This window comes from Coffea arabica, chromosome 5c, assembly GCF_036785885.1.
Source record: "Coffea arabica cultivar ET-39 chromosome 5c, Coffea Arabica ET-39 HiFi, whole genome shotgun sequence".
Taxonomy (NCBI): domain Eukaryota; kingdom Viridiplantae; phylum Streptophyta; class Magnoliopsida; order Gentianales; family Rubiaceae; genus Coffea; species Coffea arabica.
The window spans coordinates 23,996,688-24,017,170 of record NC_092319.1 but is presented as its reverse complement, the minus strand read 5'-3'; the positions used below and the strand labels follow the sequence as shown (position 1 = coordinate 24,017,170).

Genomic DNA, 20,483 nt, shown 5'->3' with positions numbered 1-20,483 from the left:
TTAGTGCCCGACAACTGCTGGTAGAGTGGCCAGGATTTCCAGAATGATATGCACAAATGGCCTAAGGATCATAATCATGGGGAAATCCTTTACGATAGATTTTGGGAGGCATTGTACCAATTTTCTCTGCGGCTTTGAGTTGTTCGTACAATTGATCAATGGGTTGGCCTAGATTAGTGAAGGTTCGATATGGGGTGGGATTTCGAATTTTACAATTTAGAGGATAGGTTCGGTTGCTTGGTTGAGCAAGTCTTGGATTATAAGGAGGGCGAGGTCGAGTTTGAAGATTGGGTTGAAAAATTGGGACAGGTAGTATAGGTGGATTTGCATAGTTTGACTGAGGTCGAGAGTGGTTGAAAGGGCATGGGTTTGGATAATATGGGTAAAGATATGAGTAGGTAGATTGACTAGCAGGTAAGGGATTATGCTGAAAACCACTGTTGCTACCAGCAACCAACTGGTCAATCATACGCCATTGTGCGGTCACCTCCATACTTAAATCATTGACTTTGTTTAATACTTCGCTCAATTGAGCTCCCAGATTTACCAAATCAGTTGACGATGTCGTTACGGGCCTATCGGATGATACCACGTGCGTACTCATGTCTACACTATTTCTTGAAGCTCAGCTATGCGATCTTGCAATGATGGGGCTTTTTTTGTAACTATGTTTACAATTTCCTGAAAATTTAGGAAAAACCCGATTTAAATTTCCCTTTTGATTAACTGCTGACAAAAAGAATAGAAAGAAAAAGAAAAAGACACGAGTTAGTATATATTGAGATAATTCGGATGCATGTCCTATTGGAGGACCCTTTTTGTGCCAAGAGTAGCCTAACATGATGCAATCCTCTAGGGTAGGCACTATGCCTGATGAATCCGATCATCTTATTGATTTTCGCATGAAAAATAATTTGAAAAAATTTAGCCAATTGGAGTGAAATGAAATATTCGTTCTAACAAAATGAGGACAAAGTCTATCCGAATCAAAACCCTAATCTATCCGAATAGAATGAACACAATGGGTGATTTCCTCAGAAACAACTAGCCATTCTAGTTCTAAAGTTGATATTGAAACCCTAAGTTGTCAAATGGATCAGATGAGATTGATGATTTATTCAAAAATTGACTGGATCACCTTAAAAATGGATAAACTGGTTAAATGAATTGCATGAATATGATGATTTATTCAAAAATGACTAAATCACCCTAAAAAGAGTAAACTGGTCGAATGAATTAAATGACATTTGATAACTTATTCAAAAGTGACTGGATCACCCTAAAAAAAAGGTAAATTGGTCAAATGAAATTGATGATTCATTCAAAATTGACTTAGATAGTCCTAAAAGTGAATGAATTGAAAAAATGGATTGGATGAAATTGATGAATAAAATGGTCCAATGGATTGAATGAAATTGATGGTTTATTCAAGAATCGAATGAATTGTCTGCCCATTAGTAGTTTCAAAAAATCATTGTGATGCATTAGTCTATGAGCCTCCTAAAATCAAGATTTGGCCTCAATATATTTATTGTCTCAACAATGAGGAATTATTTCTGAATTTCTTCAAGTTAATGTCCTTTAAGTAAGCGATTTTTACCAACTTCGTTTGAAATGGCCAAAAGATGATTGTTATATGTTCATATTCTAATGTGCCAAAAATTGCTTTGCCGTCTTCGAAAAGATTGGATCCTATCTTACCACGTGCTCTACCCCTTTGGATAGTACAAGAAATATAAACGTGCCAGTCTCATTGGATTACATATCCGAGACACAAGGCGGCTTATTCCTATCATGGGATCCCCTAAACGGCATTCCCTTCTAAGGTTTATGCATGATGCCAATTTATTAAAGCGATAAAATATACAATTTAACTGATATCATGACCTAAGGAACCCTTTGTATGCCAGGGTAGGCTTAGAATGATAGGCACCTACAAATGCAATACATTGAAATTTAAGCGTGCAATAACTTATCTAAGAGGGTAGGTTTTAAAGAGAATCATGCCAGATCTCTTATTTTCTAACGTTGGTGAATGCAAAAGACAAAGCAACAAAGAAACGTTAGTTCAACACAGAATCACATAACACATTTGGCAATTAAATAATATAAAAATCAACAAAGATAAATAAGGAAAGAGGGGTGGAATCCCTCCCCTCGTGCCTAGTGTCCCTAATTCAGGATAAGGTCGACTCTACCCTAAACAATTCTAATATGGATGCATGAGGTTTGGCTCACTAATGCATCTAGACTCGATAAGTCTCAAGGTTCCCCAGCCTTCAAACCTAAAGGCGAAGGGTCATCAATCCCAAGGCCTTCAGTCGGTAGCTCAAGTGATCCCTCAGGCATTGCTATGGGCGCAGTGCACACCATCCGCCTACCTAAGGAAATCAATCCTAATCCTACAGGAAGATGTGGGATAGCGCCTACGATAAAGAAAAATGGGATAAATAAAACTATGCATGCACGTATGAATTGCTTTTCTTTTAAGGGGAGGGATTATACCATCAGATGCGGTCAAAGGTTCTAGGGTAACTACCCCCCATCCCAAAATGCAATTGCGAAACAAGTGAAAGTAAACAAATAAATGAACCATCCATTCATCACATACATAATTTGCAAAGAGCGATTATGCACGTGGTAGATGCAAAAACCCTAAAAAGAGAAAAAAAGGAAAAAGGAAAAGAAGAATGCAACCTAATACTCCAAATGTGATATATAAGAAGGTTAAAAGAAGAAAAGATCGACTAAATCGAATGCTCGGGCCCTCTAAGTCCCCAGTAGAGTAGCTAGCTGTCGCGCCCCATTTTTGAAAAATAAATGAAAAATAATTTGTGTTAAGAAAAATGAATTTTTTGAATTATTTTTGGAAAAATTAGTTTTTTGATTTTTTAGAAAATAAAGAAAATAGGTCCAAATGGGACTTGAAAATGCGACGATTTTGACCCAAAATGATAGTTTAAAAAAGGTTTTTAAATAAAAATCGGAGTCACCACTTGGTATTGAGTTAAGGCGTACCAAGTCACCTAAAGTGAATTTTGTAAAGAAAAAATAGAAAAACCCGTTTTAAACGACTCCAAGTCTACGAAAATTAGAGAAAAAGATTCAGGAGTCACATTTGAAGAAAGGGAAGGCAAGGATAAAAATCCAATGCACCCTTTCAACCTAACCAAGGCTGGTTGTGTGATTTAGTCAAAGATTTTCTTGTTTTAACCTAAAGATTTATCACATTTGGATGTACTATATGAATGCAAACCCTAGACCAAGGAGGGTATCGAGGGGTTAAAATTTCTCTTCAAAACTTAATTGGTGGCAATCACATTAATTGTGATGCCCAATGTGTACTCTTTGGAGAGGTCACGAATAATGCAAAAATATGATATTCTAAGAAAAGAAAAGGAAAATAAAAATAATTATACAAATATACGTGACCTAAAGGAATGCGTCATGTCTGGTGCGGGGGACTAATGTTCGTGACTCAATTTTTCCTTTAATAGAGGTAATACGAGCGTGCTAAGGTTAGAAAGCCAAACTCGTCCATATCCCATTCTCAAGGGGTTTTTCTATCTAATCAAACAAATGATCTAACCTAATTCTAATGCTTAGATGAAATGCAAGTCTAATGTCATGTTTCATACAAAGGGGTAAGTAATATACATATAAGAGAAAATATGGGGGAAGGGATATACGTATAAGGAGGGATGTCATGCAAAAAATGATAAAAGACCCTAAAAGTAAAAAATATGCATGAGAATGTAATGTAGTCATACAAACATGATCTAGCGTAGGAGGTCCCTAAGGGTCTAGCATTGGACTAGTCCATATCTATGAGTCCTCACTAACATTGGACTAGTGGAAAATCGGGAAAGGCCGCAACTAGTATTGGACTAGTGTGGTGACGGAAAAGAGACCACAACTAGCGTTGGACTAGTGTAGTGATGTCATACATTCATTACAATCAAATAAATCATGTAAAGCATAATAAAGAAAATAAACACATAAATCACATATAGCACAAAACACATAAGCATGGTATCTAAATGCAAGACCCTAAAAAAGCAAGTAACATGCAACACATAAGCATGCAAAAACACACAAGACAAATATAAAGCAAATAAAAATCCTTACTATTACATTTGAGGGGGGCCCTACTACAATCTAAGAGGCGGGAAAGGAATAAAATAATTAAATCCCTAACTATTACATACTTTGGCATTTAAATGCCTTTCAAATAATTACATTAGAATAAGCGCATAAATTAAAGTAAAATTAAATAACTAAAGAAATAAATGAATGAAAATAAAATAAAACATGCAAAATCATGCAATTACACACATAAAACACATAAGTGCACATAGGGTCAAATAAGTCAGAAATAAGGGATAGAGCGTACCCCCCTTGAGTTGGAGCTCTAATGACACAAATTTACTTATTTACCCTCCAAAATACAAAGAAAATGTCAAGGCATCACTTTAATTAATAAGTAATCACAAAAGATAAAAATAAATATGAAATTGAATCAATTAAATCATGTAAACAACCCACATTTAAGAAGTCAAAAGAAGAAATGACTTGATTGCAAAAATTAACAAAGTTTTGGGGTCAAAATTAAAGAAAAATAAAGTTTAGGGACCTATTTGCAATTAAATTAAGGACCCAATTAAAAGAAATTGAAAGCTTGTAGGGCCATAGTGAAAATATCCAAAAGTTAGGGGACTAGAATGAAAAAACATCTCTAGACCTCTTGACTTAGCAGGCCATTGGACCCTTTTCTTTATTTGTTTGGGCCAAAAACTCTCCTAGTCCGAACCAAGACCTAAGCGAAACAGACGGACAAGCCTATACTTTCCAACAAAACGAATCCAACCAAAAGAATGGGCTTTTGCCTCCTAAACCCAAACAAAATAAATTAAAACCACTTTTACAATCCCAAACAAATATTATTACCCTGAACAAACCATAATCCTAAACCCAACAAGATTAGCAAATCCACTAAAATTATTAAGCCGCGATTATAATCTAAATCCTAGAATTAATCTATCCAAAAAGTCACATAAAATATGCAAACAGAGGATTAAACTTGAAAAGAGCGAAATTAGTTCGATTTTTTATCTTTTTGGGGCACAGTGAAATTAGACAGAAATTAAGGGGTTAAATTGCAAATTTTCAAAAATTTATGCTTCTTGCTTCGCAGAAGCTTTCTTCTTCGATGCAACTGAAAGGGAAAAGCTTCTGCAACCTCTGATGCTTCAAAAATCCAACAGCTTTATAGGGCTAAACACCACACCATTGCAAGATACAAGAGGCAGCGACAATAAAAAATAACTCAAAAAATCATTTGGCTTCTCTCCCCTCCCCAACTGGTGAAACACACATGTTCTGGCCAGCTTTGGACTGGCCAAGTTCCTCTTGAATGAAAACAGAAAATGCATAAGATGTACTCTTTTGGTTCGAGATTCTTGTTTGGGCATTTTATCAAACAGGTTAGGGGTATCAGAAATTTCATCAATTCTTTGTTCCATTGAAACTATAATCGGCCCCAAAATTGTCAGCAACAAAAGGGATTTCAACTCCAATCAACATATAAAATATCCATATTCCAACATCGTGTACAATCAGCAAAACATCGTAATAAACCAATTTAGAAAGAAAAAACAACGTGCTTTGAGAGCTTCGAAAATCTGAGCTTGAAGAGAAAAATGAAATTTTTAAAGGAAGAAGATGACTTACAATACTTTCTCGGTGAAAATTTGCAGGCGGTAATGGAAAATTCTGGAACTGGCAACAAGCTTCAACCTCTCCGTCTGCTGCCCTTTTCCTTCATTTGGTTTCTTGTTTTCCTAGCTTTTTCCATCCTCTCTCCCTCTATCACTCTTCCTCTCTTTCGTTTTTGTTCCGAAGCTCTTACCCAATTTTCCAGATTTTCCCTTTCCCTTGCTCTGTTTTCTTGCTCCTAAGCTCTCTCTTCAATCCGCCCCCCCTTTTCTTGTCCTCTGTTTTTCACTCCTTTTCTATGAAACCCATGATTTTTTTTTGCCCATTTTTGTTATCTTGCCCAATTTAATTAAACGGTATTTTATTTTGGGTAAAAGCAAAAATAATTACAGGTTAGGTTAAATTATTAATTAAGGGGTAAGATGAGATAAAATAGGGTGAAAGTTCACCATAGTTAAAACTCCTATCTAAATTACCTACTAGTAGGTGGTTATTAGGGTTTAGCATACTTATCAAAACAACAAAGAAAAAAAAATAACCTATTCCCTACCTTTCATTGTTTGCCTCCCCTTAGAATAAGAGCCGTCAAAGAATAGAGAAGGAGAAGCAAGCGTTGCCGTCAATCAATCAAACAACTAGAGCCCTAAACTTGTAAGTTCTAAATTCACGTGAAACTTCTCTTTTAAGTTCTAGCAATCGAATTAATTATTCTAAGGATTTTGCGAATATGTATTATGTTATATATATAGAGATATATGATTGTATATGAGGTTTAGGAGGACTCGTATCTAGATAAGTAGGATTGAGGTATTAAATTTTATTATGGAATCACTAGGGTTTACCCAAATCGATTGGAATGTTATTAAGAAAAAAAGAAGAAGAAAAGAAAGGGGTGAGCAGCGATTCTCTGCCATTACTGGAGCCAAGCTCCAGCGATGCCAAAAAAAAAGGGAAGGGATGTCGCCAGCAAGTGCTGGCAACAATAGGTAAAGGCGAGGTTGGCCTTTTCGGCCAGCCAATGGAGAAAAAAAAAAGACAGCAACAACCAAACAAGTAGAAGTCAAAAATGGCGGCTGCCAAAGCTTGACAAAAGCTTTGGCAAAGCAACGCCAGTGGAGTAAGCCTATGAAAAAAAAATTCTTTTTAATCAATAGTAATGACAATAGTAAATGAGTAAACATATATAAATATATATATATTTTTTTTTGGCAAGTATGTGTGGGTTAAAGATACAGTACGGGTTTAGTAAATATGCAATAAATAAATTTTAGAAAATAACTAGCCCATTTTTATAGTATATCGTGAATATTAAAATCTAGGACCCAATTTAATATAATTGTTAGAATGAAAAGGGTTAGTCATGTAAAGTTATACTTAGTTAATTATGTATAAGATATTTTAAGGGAAATCTAAAACATCTTAATCTAGGTGTATTAAGTCAAATTAGACAAGGTAAAATAAGTGCTAAATTGTTAACCGAATGTTTAAAATCACAATAATAATAATAGTGATAATAATAATAATAATGCTAGTAATAATACAATAAGGATAACAATAATAATAGTAAATAATAAGGTTGACGATAACATTAATAGTAATAATAATAATAAATAATTATTTTCTTTTAAATTAAGGAACGTTACAAAAAGGAAACTTTCCAAAAATAGAGATCGTCCAATTTGAGGGAAATGCTATTAGATCCATATAATAGTCTAAACACGAATCCTCGACTTACTTAGAATTTGTATATTTATGCATCTATAGGAAGTAACAACTAATTAGGGGACTCATGCATTTGATAGGTACGGTACAAGGATCTAAGGTAGTTCCACTCGAGCAGCTAAACAAAGGTAGGTGGTACTTACCCTTCTGAGATTTCAAATGTGTAAATGAAATTCTTGTTTTCAATCCTATTCGGCTGTGTTGACTCGAAATGTGTTTGATTAAATGCTTTACTTGGATATTTATGAAAGCTATATTTTACTATACAAAAATGGACCATGTGAATTATTTGAAATGTTTTGATATGTTCTTATATACAAAATGAGCTGAATCTTTTATGAAAGCCAAGAGTTATGTATATGAAATACGAAATGAATTTTGACAAGTAAAGGTCAGAGCAGTCATGGAATAGACGGTAGGGGCTATAGTCCTGCCTAATCGCCATGATAGCTTGGTATAAAGTCCGGCCGATTGGTAAGGTCATGGTACCCTGGTATAGACTCCGGCCGATTGGCAAGGCCATGGTAGCCTAGTATAAAGTCCGGCCGATTGGCAAGGTCATGGTAGCCTGGTATAAAGTCCGGTCGATTGACCCAAGAATGAAATGAGATCAATCGATAGTCATGAAATCTATTGGTCGCCCACCTAGAAGGGGTCTAATCTCTAGGCTGAATACTCAGTAGCCGGTCATTGCATGTACTTGTTATGAGCTGATCTGATGGAATGATTTATGAACTGAGTTAAAATGAGACTTATGAACTGATATGAGTTGATTTACGAATGGATATGAAGAGATTTGTGACTTGAGACGAAATGATTTATGACTTTACGATTTCTCATGTACAACTATCAATAAGATGCTTTTAAATTACTTGTCCTTCTTTACTGCTGATAGCTTTATAAATAACGTTACTTTCAAAATTACGGAAGTGAATGATATGCAAGCGATTTGAGTTGTACTTATATACTTATGTATCTATAAAATTAAGAGTGCATGGTCCAACAGAGGGGTAAATATTACCTACTGAGTGATGTGTCACTCAACCCACCTCTTACCATTTTTGCAGATTCTGAAGAGTATGAATTGGTTTACGTAGAAGACCCTGAGGATGACTTTTATTAGTTTTAGATGAGTAGAAGTTGGCAGGCTGGTTACGTCCAATTGTTGGCCTTATTTACCTTTGTTAACATCTTGATTATTCGTAGACTTCCTTTTATATGTAATTCGTACTGCACTTTATTTAGTTAAATTATTTAGCACTGTCAAAGTTAATTAGTCAATGTAGCCTTGTATTCCTGAGTGGGATTTGGCAGTACGGCGGATGTCATGTGACGGGCACGTGCGGGTTCGGGGCGTGACATTTTCCCTCTTTTCTGTTCTTTTTCTTTTCTGTGTTCTTTAGCCGAAGCCCTCCCTCGACAGCTCTTGCTTCCTTTTTTTTCTTTTTTTGATTTTTATTTCCCCAAAATTACCTAAGCCAACCAAGTGTCCCAACATCTCACCTTCTAGGTGTTATGTTGTCAAAAACACAAAGGGACACTTGTCCCACATGCAAGCTTACACCTATTCACACATTTTTCCTTATTTTTTTATTTTTTCTTTCAAAAAATTAATTTAAGTAAAGAAACAAAATTACATATTTTTTTCAAATTGAATCAAAAAATGATTAAAACAGCTTTTTGTGGAAATTTTCTTTTTCTGAAATTTAAATACTAAAAATGTCGTCAAATAAAAACTAAGAGACTAAAAATTGAATAATAATTAACATTTAATCAATGAAAATAAAAATAATAGTAAATTGTGAGAACCCTCATTTTTAAAATACAATTTCCCCAAACTACATGCCTTGCACCAAGATTTAAACCACCTCTTATATGCCCTAGCATTATATTTCACAATGTGTTACAACAAATCCCTTGTATGGACCCTCACTTTAAAACACAATTTTCTTATTTACATGCCTTATTATAAGATCTAGACCATTTAATATATGCCCTTACAAATTATTTTCTATGTGTTATAATAATTTCCATGCATTTCATTTCAATTCATTTTACTTGAAGTAAAATATATCCTCGAGCTAGGTTGTAAATAAATCACCACTTGTAATTGTCCAAGTGTTCTTTTTTTAGTGGTAGAGACTTTTTGTGAGAGATTAGAGGTGTTGAATAATTATTGGTGCATTTGGAAAGGTAAGAATGGCATTAGTCAAAGAATTAAGAGAAGTTGTGTACAAGAATTAGGCCAAGTGGCAAAATCCTAGCCATGCATCTTGTTTGACCAAAGATTAGATGAATTTTAAACCAATTTTTGCTCCATTCCTCCACCATAATTTCGTGCCCTTCTTAGCTTCCAAGAGAAGGAGAGAAACTCCATTTTAAAGCTTTCTAAACCTAGTGTGAGCTTGAGAGAAAAATCAAAAGAGAAAGATCTAGAGTTAGTGAGAAACTTTCCTCCAATCCTTGTGGTTGTTCCAAGCTTGAAGCTTTCATTTTGGTGGATTGTTTTGGTGATTTGAGCACCTTGTAAGTAAGGTAAGTACTCTTTAATTTGGGGGTTTTATGTGTTAGATCATCTACTATAAGCTCTAATCATGAATTGCAAGTTGTTGTGGTTGGAATTGAAAGTTAACCCCTTGAATTAAACAAGTAGTGGATGAATTGTTAGTATGCACACCAAGTGTTTGATGAAATGTTCAACTCTTATTCATTTATGTTTATGAGGTATTGATATGTTTTAAAACCTTATATGGTTAGATGTAATACTTGAGATGTGCAAAAGGTGAAAATAATGAGAAGAGTGAAAGTTGGGAAAGAATTAAGGATGCTGACCGAAACTGTTCAGCTTGCTGTCCGGTTTTTGCCCTGATGTTTCATGCATATTTTGGCTACAAATGTGAGTGATATATGTTGGGTTATGTATGTAGAGGTTGTCTACAAAAAATTAGCCAATTTGGTTGAGTAAATTTTGAGTTGCAAGCAAAGGGACAAAACTGGACTAGGTCCAGAAACTTTCTGTCCAGCGATGTTGTAAAGGCTATAACGTTTTATTCACTGATCTGCATTGAGTGCCGTTTGTGGCATTGGAAAATAGGCTCTTAGAGCTTTAAAATGGTACCTGGCTCATGTTCTTGTTCGTCCCGACTAATCCGTGGCAAGTCGTGGAAGTCGGCTGCCCGTGCGGTACTGTTCATCCGAGGCAGTCCAGAAATTTCTTTGGCTTCTTAATTTTGAGCCACTTAAGCTGGGATTTTGGAAATGGTTTCTTCACGACAAATTTAACCTTAAGAACCTAGTTTCCAACGCAATTGACGGAACCTAATTCTGACTCTCCTACCATGAACAGTGACCATTTTCCCGAGGCTGGTCGGGCGAGACAGTTTAACCGTAATGAAACTTTTGAGCTTCGGTGAAACCCTTCTTTTGCCGAACTTTCATGTACATACCAAACTTGTTTTCTTATCAAACTTTCCCATGGTTTGGACCTCATTTGCATGATAGATTAAGTAGCTTAGGCTACTCACTTGGTCTCTCAATGAACCTATACTTGAGTAAGGAACGAATCCAATTGTTAATGGTTTCGCTCGTTGACCTAGGTTTGGGCAACAAAGGTGATCGTAACTGAGACGTTTGATGTCAATTGCTACTTTTGCTTGACAGGTGAGTGTTTCACTACTTGCTACTTGTTATGTGGAATACTTGCATACTTGAAATCGTTGATTTGCTATTGTTTGAGCCAAACACTGTTTTAGTTAAAATCGAGGCGAGTGTGTACTTTATCGCACTTGACCTTCCTTGTTTTCCACTGAGGCTCTACTTACTGAATGAAGTAATATGAAATGAGATATTGCTATACATGACCGTGCTTAAGTTGCGTGGATGACATTCCGCCAACTACTTTACTGTTTGGGTACCCAACCTCATAGGTGAGTCGGTTGTATCGAGCCAGCAAGGGCGTGGTCGAGAAGGCCGATAAACCTTGAGGACTGTTTACTGTTCACTGGAAATTGAATCTTGCCTGGAGGTCCCTGGTGAAGCATAGCCGTTGTGCTTACTTGTTGTGTTGTCCAGCACCACCAGTGATAAAATCCTCGGCTTGATACTGTTTTATTGGAATCCTTGAGCATTGGAAACTCGGATTCCTGGTATACTCGAGTATTACCAAACTACTGTTTATGGAGTGCGGGCCCGGTGGGGGGTTGTTTGGGGGACGGAGACTGGTGAAAGTGGTGTTCTACGGACCTATATACTGTTACAAGTGTTGACGGAGTGTCAACAGGAGGCAATTATGATCAAGCTCAAGTGGACCTTTGGCTTTTGAAAGCCACCCATATCCTTGAATTGAATTGTGATTAAACTGTTATTTTACTGTACGGTGTTTAGTTGGCTATTTTGTGATTTTATGTGGCTATGTGTTTACTTGTTTACCTGGAACCTCACTGGGCTTTAGCTCACCCCATTCCCTTTGTTTTCCTTAACAGATCGGGAAGGGATTTGATCGAGGGCTTTCTTAGCTTTATTTTGCCGTTCTTGCGTTTTGAGGTTGTAACTTTCGTTTAAGCAGACTTGTAAGCTTAAATTCTTAAGGGTGATTTATATTATGTAATTTTGAGTGAAGCGTGGTAAGTTGGCATACGATGATATATGTACTAAGCTGAATTGTTGGATTAGTGATCATGTTTGAGTTAGTGTTTCAATCCCCTGCATTGTCAAATGTTACATTCGTTTCATTGATGATATTAGTACTTTGAACGACTGAGTCCTGGCGAGAGCTAGGCAGGCAGTCTGCTGATACCCTAGGGTTTGCCCAAGGGAGAGGTGGGGCTGTCACAGTTGGTATCAGAGCTTAGGTTTCCGATCTTTGTAGTGTATCCTAGGCTTCAAGTTTAGGATGCCGGACTGTGGGATTGGTTTGAAAGTTGAGTGACCGCTGGTAGGGATAAAAATTAGAGCCTTGGTTTGAATTGGCTTGAGTGAATTAGAAATCTTTGACTTGAGGATTATATTTGACTGTTTTCCTTTAAGAGTGCTTCAGGTTCCTCTACGTCTTTTGTACGATGGATGGATCTAGTGGCCCTAGCAATAGACCAGTTGGTGAGTTTTTCCGTGGGAACTTACAGATGATTAAGTATCAAATCAGGCCGAAAACGATAGAGGCTATTAAAGCCCATCTAACCGCTACAGGCATTTCGACTGCCATTATACTTATACTTACCCTAATGAAGTAGTTCTGGCCATAGTGAAGGAGCGGAAGGTCCTAGCGAGGGATAATACTAGGCTTGGATTTGAAATGAATTATTTGAAGAAAACTATTGAAATGCAAGCGGAGCGGATTAAGGAACTTGAGTATGATGTGGTTAAGAGCCAGGAAAGTGAGGATTAGAGCAGAGTCCATTTAGAATATTTGTGGTGATCTGCTGGGAGAAGTGAGTGACGAGGCTTCTTACATAGGAGGCGAGATTAGAGACAAACCCGCCAGTTTGGGGGGGGTCAACTAGTCCTACGACGGATTAAGCCTCTACTCCTAGGCTACTACCTTGGATGATTTTGACTATTGCACATAGAAAGGATAGAAGAGGTTGTGGCTCGGTGGTTGTACGGTTTTCTTTTGACACTTGTGCTAGGTTTTGTTTGATATGACTGTACGACTATATCTGTACTCTTGAGGCTCGTACTTGCTTGCTACTTTTGGTCCTGTTATTTTATAAATGACTGTTAGGAGCCTTTATGTATAGTGTTTTGACTGTTAACTTGGATCTTTGACTTTTGAACTTTTGACTTTTGGCTTTGACCTTATTTCGGCATTAGCCTTTAACTGCTTTTCAATTTTACTCGTTTATCGTGACTCCGATTCCATTTCTTATATGACTTTTAAATATGAATAAGCATATTGTATACCCCTATTTGCTTACCTTGTCAGTTATAATACTTGGGCCCTAGACTAGTGAGTAATCATGGAGACTAGACGATAATATGGTTGGGGCCATGGGTGCGGATCTAGGTAGGTCCAAGATTAAGAGGAGGAATAAAGGTCTGTAGTCAATTAGAACCAAGGACCAGAATGTGGAGAAGGAGACCAGGTAGCTACAGCTATCAATCGTATGACTGATCTATTGTTTACTGGCCTGTTTGGTTGACCATCGAGATCAAGTACCGGGTAACTAGTAAAGGAACCTTGAAGTAAGTGAAGATAGGGCCCTGAAATGGTTCCAAAGTTCGCTTTCCCTAAATTGCTTAGAGGACCAGATCCCAAAGCTGCCGAGAACTGGTTTGAAAGAATGGAAGATATTTTTGCTGCTTCGCGTGGTCCCTACGCGGAGTGAGTTTGGGGTCAAGTGGTGTTATTGTCCGAATATGTGGGTAAGTGGTAAGGACTAGGTACTCTTCTGGGGCGTAAGCTATGAATCATGACTGTTATAAGCATAAACCCTTTATCAGGATACTTGGGAGGAATAGATATGTACGTCGGGTAGGAATCTGTAATATGGGTGATCTACTCTTGGGACCGGCCGGCTCGAGTTGTGAATTACCTTATTGTGGATTCTTGTACTTGAGTACCAAAAAGAGGAGAGCACTAGAATAAGGGTCTGTATCTTGATGGTACTTGAGATAAGTTTTAATGGTAAAAGTCAAGGCGCGGAAGATTCTGACACTTGACCTAGTTGTTGGACTGATTGAGGGGATATATCTCGGAAGTTATCATGGACTAATCTTGAAATAGTCTGTTAGCGTTTCTATAGACGGTGGCTAGACTGTAGTGTACGTTGAGAAATTTGCACTGAACACCTATTTCCTTCTCCTGCGACTGTGAAGACTTGATAAGTGTTTATTTCGAATGTGAGGCGGTTTGATTACAACTACATTGATATTTCTACTCCTCTTGTGACATTCTTTCCTATACTTCCTTGACACCTATCCACTAATATCAAAGTATGGATTTGTTTTGATTATTATAGTGTTGAGATCAAGAGTTTTGGAATTTTGTATGGGGATTGGAGAAAAGAATTGGGTTCTATACCTGTACGCAAAAGCTTGAGATAAGGTGTGGAACTTTTGATATACAAAATACGCTTTAGGGTTTCACTATGTACATAAGTGGCAGTGGTACTTCTTGTGTTAAGACACCATAATAGAAATAAGTGGTATAGTATCTTGAAGTATTGCCCCACTTGTACTGCTTTCTCGTCTATCTCAATTGAGAATAGCTAAGTTTAATTCCTCGTGGTCGGATTGGAAATGAATGAACTTAAAAGTTATATGACTAGACCTTCTACGAAGCCAATCATAATTAGAGTTGCCTGGCAAGCTATTATCGATAAGTGAATCGGTGAGATGACAAAGGTGATTGATCTGCATAAGAAAATAGAGACTGTTCAAAAAGAAGTAGAGTTCCAAAAGAGATGAACTGAGTACTGGGAAAGATGATGGGAACCAAAATACCTAGAGAACATTGAACTACCGTATCAGGACATACAATTGAAAGGAAATATGAAGGGGTTCCAGAAGAGGTACAGAATAAGTTTGCATCAGTATATTTGCCTAGTTGACTAGCCATTAATGAGGTTTTGCCCGGATAAGTTATAATCATTGGACTATGCATAGTGACATTTTTTTTTATATAGCAAGATGTATTCCCTTAGGAACAGTGGACTTGGTACCGGCTGTTTTAATAAGTGCTATGAAGTATTGGTGGTTGTGCAGTATTGGATCCTTATCCCCGAGTTTATTGCCTTACTTTGGTCTTTGAGTTAAAAAAATTTATTGTTTGTCGCTCGAAGGGAAGAAATGATTTAATATACAGTGCATGGGTTAAAGAGCCAGTAAGAATAGTAACCATTTTGTAACTCTTCTTTTATCGAGATTAAGGTTTGCGTCACATTTTTCACCTTGACTAAATCAACAATTTGACTGAATTGTCTTCATCTTCCCTCTTACTTGGCCGAACCAAGAGAGAAGAGAAACCAAAGAGAGACCTCCAACTCCAACCTCAATTTTGTACTTGAATCTGAAGTTACTCCATGGAAATGTTAACTAAGAAAGATTTCAAGGTATTGGTGGAGCGATTTTTGAGGAAGAAGCCCTGGATTTCCATCTTTCTTGAGGTTACAAGGTAACTTTGGCTAGCAATTTTCCTCTACTACCAATATAGGTAAACTAGTGGATTAAGGTAGTACTTTTGGCAGCTTTATGGAAAATTTCATGGGTTGAACTAGTGTTAACCATGGTCTGATAGCTTTGTTATGACTTGCCTAAAGAAAATTCTAGCTTGTGATTAAGAATTTCAGCTTCGGGTTTCATTTTGCTAAACTTGAGTAGAGACGGTTATATGCTTGATGTAGTGAGTTGTGGGCTTGATATTTATATGCTTGAGTTGAAGCTATTTCATGGGAAGAATGAAGCCTTGAATAGGCTAGGAAAAGTTAGTAAACACAAAGGATGTGCCGCTGAAAATTTTTCCGCAGGGAACCTTGGAAGGTTTTATAGAATTTGTTATATCTTGATGTAGAAAAGTCAAAATTGAGTTTCATTTATTATGTTTGAAATTTGGTTCAGAGTATCAGTATTGTTCTCAATTCCCATGAATATCTATGATTTTTCAAAGTTGACTGAAACTGTATACCTGTTCTGTCTGTTACTGGGTGAAGCAGCAACTTTAGGTTGGAATTTAACCGACTCGTGGATTGAATCTTACAATGGTACCTTCTATAAAGTTGTAACAATTTGAATCCATATTCCGACGGTATAAAGTTTTAAGTTTTTGGACATAAGAATCTCGAGATAAGATTTTCAAATGAGATCACGCAAAACTAAAACAAAAAAAAAATTCTATTTTCCTAGGATTATTCCTACTTACAATCTCAACTTTAGGATTGGAATTGGTAAACTATTTGAGGTTGGTTTATGAGTGGAATCGAGACTTAAATGAAAGGAAAATGAGTTCTTCAAACCACCTTAGGTCGGACAGTTTACAACTTTGCATTTTGAACATCTTTTCTACTTTCTCTAAACGTATGGCTATAAGTGATACTTTTCTGCTCTAAATGACTTTTGCAACATTGATTAGTAAAGACATAAGGATTATTCTTCTATAGGAACAAGCTAGTATTATATTTCGATAGGTTATACAACTATGAAACTTGTAAATTGATACATGTTCTAAATAAAGATTTGGAGCTTCAATTCCTACATAATATGGCTTTGTATTGCTGGTCTTACTAAAGCATGCGTTCACAGGACTCGAGAGAGTTAAAAAGGATATTCATCGAAAATATTTTGAACTACTCAATAATCAAGCTGAGAATTTCGAGGGCGAAATTCTTTAAGGGGGAGAGAGTGTGAGAACCCTCATTTTTAAAATACAATTTCCCCAAACTACATGCCTTGCACCAAGATTTAAACCACCTCTTATATGCCCTAGCATTATATTTCACAATGTGTTACAACAAATCCCTTGTATGGACCCTCACTTTAAAACACAATTTTCTTATTTACATGCCTTATTATAAGATCTAGACCATTTAATATATGCCCTTACAAATTATTTTCTATGTGTTATAATAATTTCCATGCATTTCATTTCAATTCATTTTACTTGAAGTAAAATATATCCTCGAGCTAGGTTGTAAATAAATCACCACTTGTAATTGTCCAAGTGTTCTTTTATTAGTGGTAGAGACTTTTTGTGAGAGATTAGAGGTGTTGAATAATTATTGGTGCATTTGGAAAGGTAAGAATGGCATTAGTCAAAGAATTAAGAGAAGTTGTGTACAAGAATTAGGCCAAGTGGCAAAATCCTAGCCATGCATCTTGTTTGACCAAAGATTAGATGAATTTTAAACCAATTTTTGCTCCATTCCTCCACCATAATTTCGTGCCCTTCTTAGCTTCCAAGAGAAGGAGAGAAACTCCATTTTAAAGCTTTCTAAACCTAGTGTGAGCTTGAGAGAAAAATCAAAAGAGAAAGATCTAGAGTTAGTGAGAAACTTTCCTCCAATCCTTGTGGTTGTTCCAAGCTTGAAGCTTTCATTTTGGTGGATTGTTTTGGTGATTTGAGCACCTTGTAAGTAAGGTAAGTACTCTTTAATTTGGGGGTTTTATGTGTTAGATCATCTACTATAAGCTCTAATCATGAATTGCAAGTTGTTGTGGTTGGAATTGAAAGTTAACCCCTTGAATTAAACAAGTAGTGGATGAATTGTTAGTATGCACACCAAGTGTTTGATGAAATGTTCAACTCTTATTCATTTATGTTTATGAGGTATTGATATGTTTTAAAACCTTATATGGTTAGATGTAATACTTGAGATGTGCAAAAGGTGAAAATAATGAGAAGAGTGAAAGTTGGGAAAGAATTAAGGATGCTGACCGAAACTGTTCAGCTTGCTGTCCGGTTTTTGCCCTGATGTTTCATGCATATTTTGGCTACAAATGTGAGTGATATATGTTGGGTTATGTATGTAGAGGTTGTCTACAAAAAATTAGCCAATTTGGTTGAGTAAATTTTGAGTTGCAAGCAAAGGGACAAAACTGGACTAGGTCCAGAAACTTTCTGTCCAGCGATGTTGTAAAGGCTATAACGTTTTATTCACTGATCTGCATTGAGTGCCATTTGTGGCATTGGAAAATAGGCTCTTAGAGCTTTAAAATGGTACCTGGCTCATGTTCTTGTTCGTCCCGACTAATCCGTGGCAAGTCGTGGAAGTCGGCTGCCCGTGCGGTACTGTTCATCCGAGGCAGTCCAGAAATTTCTTTGGCTTCTTAATTTTGAGCCACTTAAGCTGGGATTTTGGAAATGGTTTCTTCACGACAAATTTAACCTTAAGAACCTAGTTTCCAACGCAATTGACGGAACCTAATTCTGACTCTCCTACCATGAACAGTGACCATTTTCCCGAGGCTGGTCGGGCGAGACAGTTTAACCGTAATGAAACTTTTGAGCTTCGGTGAAACCCTTCTTTTGCCGAACTTTCATGTACATACCAAACTTGTTTTCTTATCAAATTTTCCCATGGTTTGGACCTCATTTGCATGATAGATTAAGTAGCTTAGGCTACTCACTTGGTCTCTCAATGAACCTATACTTGAGTAAGGAACGAATCCAATTGTTAATGGTTTCGCTCGTTGACCTAGGTTTGGGCAACAAAGGTGATCGTAACTGAGACGTTTGATGTCAATTGCTACTTTTGCTTGACAGGTGAGTGTTTCACTACTTGCTACTTGTTATGTGGAATACTTGCATACTTGAAATCGTTGATTTGCTATTGTTTGAGCCAAACACTGTTTTAGTTAAAATCGAGGCGAGTGTGTTCTTTATCGCACTTGACCTTCCTTGTTTTCCACTGAAGCTCTACTTACTGAATGAAGTAATATGAAATGAGATATTGCTATACATGACCGTGCTTAAGTTGCGTGGATGACATTCCGCCAACTACTTTACTGTTTGGGTACCCAACCTCATAGGTGAGTCGGTTGTATCGAGCCAGCAAGGGCGTGGTCGAGAAGGCCGATAAACCTTGAGGACTGTTTACTGTTCACTGGAAATTGAATCTTGCCTGGAGGTCCCTGGTGAAGCATAGCCGTTGTGCTTACTTGTTGTGTTGTCCAGCACCACCAGTGATAAAATCCTCGGCTTGATACTGTTTTATTGAAATTCTTGAGCATTGGAAACTCGGATTCTTGGTATACTCGAGTATTACCAAACTACTGTTTATGGAGTGCGGACCCGGTGGGGGGTTGTTTGGGGGACGGAGACTGGTGAAAGTGGTGTTCTACGGACCTATATACTGTTACAAGTGTTGACGGAGTGTCAACAGGAGGCAATTATGATCAAGCTCAAGTGGACCTTTGGCTTTTGAAAGCCACCCATATCCTTGAATTGAATTGTGATTAAACTGTTATTTTACTGTACGGTGTTTAGTTGGCTATTTTGTGATTTTTTGTGGCTATGTGTTTACTTGTTTACCTGGAACCTCACTGGGCTTTAGCTCACCCCATTCCCTTTGTTTTCCTTAACAGATCGGGAAGGGATTTGATCGAGGGCTTTCTTAGCTTTATTTTGCCGTTCTTACGTTTTGAGGTTGTAACTTTCGTTTAAGCAGACTTGTAAGCTTAAATTCTTAAGGGTGATTTATATTATGTAATTTTGAGTGAAGCGTGGTAAGTTGGCATACGATGATATATGTACTAAGCTGAATTGTTGGATTAGTGATCATGTTTGAGTTAGTGTTTCAATCCCCTGCATTGTCAAATGTTACATTCGTTTCATTGATGATATTAGTACTTTGAACGACTGAGTCCTGGCGAGAGCTAGGCAGGCAGTCTGCTGATACCCTAGGGTTTGCCCAAGGGAGAGGTGGGGCTGTCACACTAAGTACGATTTTAGAGTTCAATTTTCTAATTGTTATAAGAATTAGAGAATCCCTATTCTAACCAAATAACACTCTACGAGGATTATTTTAAGTCAGCCCATACGTCCTCCTGATACAAATCCAATCATGTCAGTTATCACTAGTTTAAAGCAATTAACGATTATGGATATAACTATTTTAATTGATTTTAAGTTATTAAATTGAATTAAATATCAGACGCCCTTGATATCCAAATAACATAATAGCCATAAGAAATTAAATCAGAGGACATATGAATATCAGTGAATAAAAGAAATAAATTCCAAATCCCTACAATCAACACTAATTATCAAATATAAGTAAAATTTACTAATTAACACAATATTTGATAAAACAATCATAAAATTAATGACAAAAAGTGCAACATATCATCTATTATGGCTGCAGAATTCATAGTTTATTATGAGGCGTCCAATCATGAAATTTTGCTACAAAATTTTGTCGCAGGATTGAAATGATTTGGGAGATGGATTGAAATAATTTAGTGGTTTGTTTCAAATTTTTGGTTTTCAGTTATTGTTAATGGCACATCTCATGGTTTTTTAAGTCTATTAATGGTCTTCGACAAGGTGACTTGATTTTACCTACACTGTTTGTGATAGGTGCTGGAGTCTTGTCACAGACTTTGAATTCTTTGGC

At 36.7% G+C, this 20,483-nt stretch overlaps 2 long non-coding RNA genes across 2 annotated transcripts; both read left to right on the top strand.

Moving 5' to 3' along the window:
• The first annotated feature begins 9,787 nt into the window (after window positions 1–9,787).
• LOC140007477 (uncharacterized) lies at window positions 9,788–12,134 on the top strand. Its single transcript, XR_011814789.1, has 3 exons — window positions 9,788–9,972; window positions 11,034–11,097; window positions 11,919–12,134. It is a non-coding gene; the product is annotated as an uncharacterized lncRNA (long non-coding RNA).
• Window positions 12,135–17,321: 5,187 nt separating this feature from the next.
• Window positions 17,322–19,668, top strand: LOC140007476 (uncharacterized). Its single transcript, XR_011814788.1, has 3 exons — window positions 17,322–17,506; window positions 18,568–18,631; window positions 19,453–19,668. It is a non-coding gene; the product is annotated as an uncharacterized lncRNA (long non-coding RNA).
• Window positions 19,669–20,483: the final 815 nt, after the last annotated feature.